The sequence below is a fragment of the Cornus florida genome, unplaced genomic scaffold, assembly GCF_030987335.1.
Source record: "Cornus florida cultivar Cherokee Brave unplaced genomic scaffold, ASM3098733v1 CherokeeBrave_3.0.0_Hap2_Chr01, whole genome shotgun sequence".
Classification (NCBI taxonomy): domain Eukaryota; kingdom Viridiplantae; phylum Streptophyta; class Magnoliopsida; order Cornales; family Cornaceae; genus Cornus; species Cornus florida.
In genome coordinates, this window is record NW_026775571.1 from 96,282,354 (window position 1) to 96,288,494 (window position 6,141).

Below are 6,141 nucleotides of genomic sequence, written 5' to 3' on the forward strand. Positions count from 1 at the left end.
ATTTTGGATAATGCAAATGATTAATATCCAAATTTGTTAATTTAGAAATATTTTTTACAATTTAACTACGAAGCATAAACACTTGTACGAAGGAGTTGTATCCGTGTCCGTGCTATATAGCAATTTAACCTTGGCAATAATGATGGCCCCCAGTCCACAGAAACAATACCCGAAGCCGGAGATGGTATTGATTTTTAGGGTAAAACTCAACTCTTCATTTCCTCATAGAAAGGTGCGAGGAACAACTAATTATAGAGGCTTTGTACATGATATTAGTAAAATCTGATTTATAGTAATTAAGGTCTATCTTTTCAGCACTGCCATATATTAAAATTATCAAAATATCTATTAGTGGAATGAGGATGAGACAAACTGTCTGTAGACATCACAAAATCATAGTCGAAGATAAGACTTGTTTAGTCGGAATTGTTGTCGCCCCACACACAAAGATAAATTTATTTTTGTCGTGTACATGGTAAAAATTAAGAGCTTGAAAATATATTGGAGAGAGTTTACAAATAGCTGGTATCCCTCTAAATTAATGAGTTTTATTTTTATTAATACTAATAGGGAGTGCAATAAAGATTGTGGAAAGGGTAGCACACTAGCACGTGTCAAATCACACCGAGTATTGTAAACAGGCTTGTAAGTGACATACAACATCATAAAATCTGATTATGGTTAGGGTGGGATCGACAATTTAGGTCTATCTTTTCTGTACCGCCATAAGCTAAAATTACCAAATTATATATCCTTAATTACTTTATTTTAATTATCTCGAAAAGATTTATAAATGATTCAATTGAAATATGTATTAATCTTTCACGTATTTTAAAAGTCGGTCTCAACCGATGATGAGGGAGTTCTCTTGAGAGCATTATTTATCTTGAAATGCTCTAATGGATAAAAGTGAAATGAGGTTGAGACAGACTGCAGATAGATATTACAAAAAACAGAGTTGAATTATCTTGAAAATTATTAATTTTAATTAGTCATTGACCTGTACATAATTAAAATTAAGATTTAGTGTAGATAGATATCACAAAATCAAATGAGAGGCGTGAACAAATGCCTCTGAACTAATAGTAATTTTTACAAAGGATAACTCTAATTTTAGAGTTCTTAAATGCGATGTGGATGAGAAAAGATGCACATAGATATACAAAGGAGTCGTACACATATGGTATCTGTGTCGGACACTTTATATACATGTCCTAAAATAAAAATATATATTTTTTATTATTTTGAACACTTTAACACAATTCTGGACACATGAAATCATAAAATAGATAAATGACATGAACGACAAATTCATTAGTATTTACTCCATCCGTCCCAAAATAGATGAATACTTTGGGAACTGTAACTCGTACCCATCTATTTTGGAACAGACATAGTAAAAAAAATTTATACCCGAGTACATTGAATTTTTATACTCCTAAAGTTGTTTACCTTTTGAATAGATATTGCACCAAAATTTAATTGCACAGAAAATTAGGATTAATACATTAAAAGAAATATATAAATAATAAGAAAAACTACACATAGGTAGAGTCATGAGTCTTAAATAACAAAATGCTCTATTTTAAAAGTCTACTTTTCAATTTGATTGATTTAAACAAAATAATTACAAATACATCAAGAATTATTATTAAAGTCCCAAATACCCCCTTTGTAATCTGAATTGCTTTTTTGGTTGTGAAGAAATATGCCTCTTTAGGTGTTGCTTATTTCATTCTTTAATAAAATTGATTAATTATCAATATATATATATATATATCAAAAAAAGTTTTCTTGAATTATCTTTTCAAATTGATTTCATGTATATATTTGTAGTGAGACCAAATTTACAAGATTATAGAATAAAATAAAACAACAAAATAAAATAAACATACCAATAGAAACCTATATTATTTTGTTAAGAACACAAAGGGTATCACACGATCCCAACAAAATAATGTAGCAAATACTAATATTTCATTTTCAAGATGGTCATATTTATTATATAGTCATGGAAAGAACCGAAAGAAGTATTACACGCAGTAATAAGTCATATCTCTTGCACCATAATATTGATATACCATAAAATCTTATTAAATTTTTTATGTTTCAAAGAGTGTTTTGTGTCTTTAATTAGACTTTTACACCATAATATTAGTACGTTTATTGGTAGGTTTCTGTTGGTACATTTATTTTATTTATCTTTTTAATTTTATTCCATAATTTTGTAACTTTGGTCTTACTACAAATTATACATGAAATCACTTTGAAAATATAATTCAGGAAACTTTCTTTGATATATATATATATATATATATATATATATATATATATATATATTGATAATTAAGCAATTTTATTAAAGAATGAAACAAACAGCAAGTAGAGGCATACATCTCAATAACAAAAAAGTAATATTTGAGACTTTAATAATAATTCTTAATGCTTTTGTAATTATTTTGTTTAAATCAATTAAATTAAAAAAATAATCTTTTAAAATAGATCATTATATTATTTAATACTTCTAACTTTACTTATACGTAGTTTAGGAAAACTTTATACAATCTAATCTCTGTAATAAATGGTGGCCCACCGCCCCCCAAACCGTTACATGAAGGCAGTGACTACTGATTTTTAGAGTAACCCCCAACTCTTCCCCTCTCCAAAGAGAGGTGCAAGGAACAGTTAAATATTGAGGATTTGTTACTACATGACATAGCAAAATAAGATTTATGGTTAGGTCTATCCATTCAACACTTCAAAATTATCAAAATATCATTAATTACATTATTTTAAAAATTTTAAAATATTCAAATGAATAAAAGTGGAATGAGGATGACACTATGTAGCTATGAAGCACGAACATTCCTCCTAGGGGTTTCGTACCAGTGTCGGACACTTTTCGGACACCGACACCCGTGTCTGAGACTCGGACACGTGTCCGACACTTCTGCGAAGTGTCCAGAAATTATTTTTTATTGGACACGGCTCGGACACACGGAGGACACGGGGTAAACACGGCTTGGACATGCTGGGGATACGGAGGGGTATATTTTGTAATTTTTTTAAAGGACAGGACACGGCGGGGTATATTTTGTAATTTTTTTTGTAAAGATAAATGGGGTACCTAATGTAATTTATTAATTTTAAAAGTAAAATTTTGAAAAAATAAAAAAACAAAACACTAGAAAATTACATTAAATTAAATTTTGTAAATGGGTTTACTATGTTTTGAGAAACAGAGTATTACATAAAAAATTTATTTTCTCTCACTTACTTTCTCAGTTTCTCCTCTTCTTCAATTATCTCTCTACATGAACACGACATTTTTTATTTTTTATTTTAAGTTACATGAACAAGACTTTGTGAAATACTGAAAGTATATATGTTTATTTATATACATATTTAGCTCATTATAGTTATGTCTCTTCTGCACATCTTCGTTTGGAATTTGGATCAACTTTATTTTTCATTTATTTTCTATTTTGTCTTGTCTATGTTTTTCTTATAATATAGATGAAATTATTGAAATTGGTCCTATTATTTGTTATTGTTTTATTTGCAATTTTGTATATATATATATACCTGTTTGTTATTAAGAAAATGAATGTGCAATGTTCTAGTAATTATATTTTAAATATATATATATATATATATATATATATATATATATATATATATAATTTGATAGGCGTATCCGCCGTGTCCGTGTCTTATTTTTTTGAAACTTGCCATGTATAACGACCCGAAATTAGGGGCACAAATAAAACATGATTCGGAAACCGTCCGAATAAATTCTCCAAAAATCATCCAATTTAAAATCCATAGTCCATTCATTGTCCCAAAACACGTCATAAACAACCTCAAAATTTACATAATGTGTACTACAAATTTCATACAAAAAAAAAAATTCATCAGGACAAGAGTGCCGAGTTAGGAGTAAAATCTGCGCAACAACTACTTAAAAATTCGTTTTAAATCGGAGCAAACGAAAATGATTTGAAAACTAGATTCAAAGTGAAACACAGCTGAGAAACTCATAGATGCTAAAGATTTTCCAATTAAATCAGATTTGAGAAGTAAATCAGCAATACTTAGTTTAAAGAAAACCTGGGCAGCAGATACTTCAGAATTTTTAGAAAATTCATTTGAACTCCGAAATTGACAAAGTAAATTTATTTTGACAGTAGGCTTATGAAAGAATAAATCTGGAAGTTTTGATAAAGATCCGGTGTCAAGAAGTTGGTGAAGTAATTTATTTAAAATCTTATTTTCAGCAGGTGTAAAATCTGGACAGCAGATAATCTCAAATTTTTATAAAAATATCTGCTACTCTAAAAATTATGAAATTTTATAGAGAAGTACTAGATACATAAAGGAAGTTGTGGTAAAAATTTAAAAGCATTTAGAGCAATACAGCTCCTTGAAGAAATTATTTAATTTTCGCAAAAATACAAAATCCTTGTTTTCTTACTTGAGCTCCATTTACAAATTTCATCACAACTACAATAGAAGGATAGGTACAACCAGTCTCTAAGTGAACATAGAATGGTTTAGATACAAATTAGGCACTTAAACTCACAAATACATCCAATTCCTCAAATAAATTCATGCAAACATTTCTCAAACACTTTATACACAAAACTAAATGGTCTCCAATGCTATAATTTTCAGCCACTCCCAATTGTTCTCCAATGATCAATACAACCTGCAATATGGTAGGGTGAGACACAAGGTCCCAGTAGGAATAAACTGTAACAAAAGTTTCTAAGGAAATTCCAGCATAAGACATAGCCATGAAGAACATGATTTTCAAGTATAGGAGTAATATGCAGCTCAATTACACATAAGAATGAAGCAACAACCTTCAAATAGATTCGGCACAAGGATTTTAACAATAATGACAAGAATCAAGTAGTAGTCAAGGGTTCTGCAAAGCAGATGAAATTGTAACACAAGGAACACTTTCATGGCTACAAAACGTAAAATAGGGAACCAAAATCACCAAATAAACAAATGTTACAGTAAACCCTACCTCAATCATGCTAGAAAAGGTGAGATAATGATGGAAATGAACATGCATAAGGTGATAGTGAGAGGCTGGTGGAAATCTGGCCAGCACTTCCTTAATCCTTTCTTCCCTTTATTTTCTTCCATGGCTGAACCTCCCTCTTCTTATTCTCTCGGTTCTGCTCCTCCTTCTCTCTAATCCTCTCTTCCTCCTTCCCTTTCCTACACCTTAGTTTCTGTTTCATGCCCCAAGTGAGGGACACAATTGAATTGTAAAAGCCATGGATTACTAACGTGTCTTTATGTGGGCTGATTGTGAGGACACATCATTTAAGTTTTCCTATAAGATTGCCACATGTATCTCCACTAACAATTCTTTCTTTAATTTACAAAACCTCCACCAATAAAAATTAAATCACTTTAATGTCCCAACTCTTCTAACAAGTGATAAAGACCCCAAATGATATAAAAGTCTCAAAAAAAAAAAAAAAAATCATCCATTAATCAAATTTTTAAGCTTAATCCAAAAATCCGAGGTATTACAATCTCCACCCCTTAAGGGAATTTCGTCCTCGAAATTCAAATCTCAACTTGTTTCTGTTATCATTCGAAAAGCATAAACCACATAAGTCCTTTGTCCCTTTTTTCCAGATTCTGGAAAAATAAGTTCATGAAAAACCAATTAAAACTCGTGCGACTAAAACTCCAGAACATAACACATAGCATCAAGTAAACATGTGTATATATATCTAAACTTGTCCAACAATTTAAAACATTAGGATTAGGAACAAATCATACTCATTTAACATGGAACAACAAAAACACAGGTTATAACAAAATGTGAACATCTTTTCCAAATTGGAACAAAACCTGAAACCAAAATAACAACCAGCCAAAGGGATAGAAAAACAAGTAGAGAGTTTAAAGAGAATGTCCCACGACTACCAAAGTTAGAGGAACCCTACCAATGGATGATGAAATGGTGATGATGAGAGTCCTAACTCTATTCTTTCTCTTCCTCTTTCTTTTGTTCTTCTAAACTTATGGTCAGGTTTTTTTTTTTTTGTCCTCTCTATTCTTTTCTCCGTCCCTCTATTAGCACAAAGGAAAACCAAACTTCAAGCCATGGGT

General features: G+C 30.3%; 1 long non-coding RNA gene across 1 annotated transcript; it reads right to left on the reverse strand.

Moving 5' to 3' along the window:
• Nucleotides 1-4,462: 4,462 nt before the first annotated feature.
• LOC132308069 (uncharacterized) lies at nt 4,463-5,735 on the reverse strand. The gene is made up of 2 exons (XR_009482382.1): nt 5,036-5,735; nt 4,463-4,708 (listed from the first exon to the last, which is right to left on the reverse strand). It is a non-coding gene; the product is annotated as an uncharacterized LOC132308069 (long non-coding RNA).
• Between the last annotated feature and the right edge of the window lie 406 nt (nt 5,736-6,141).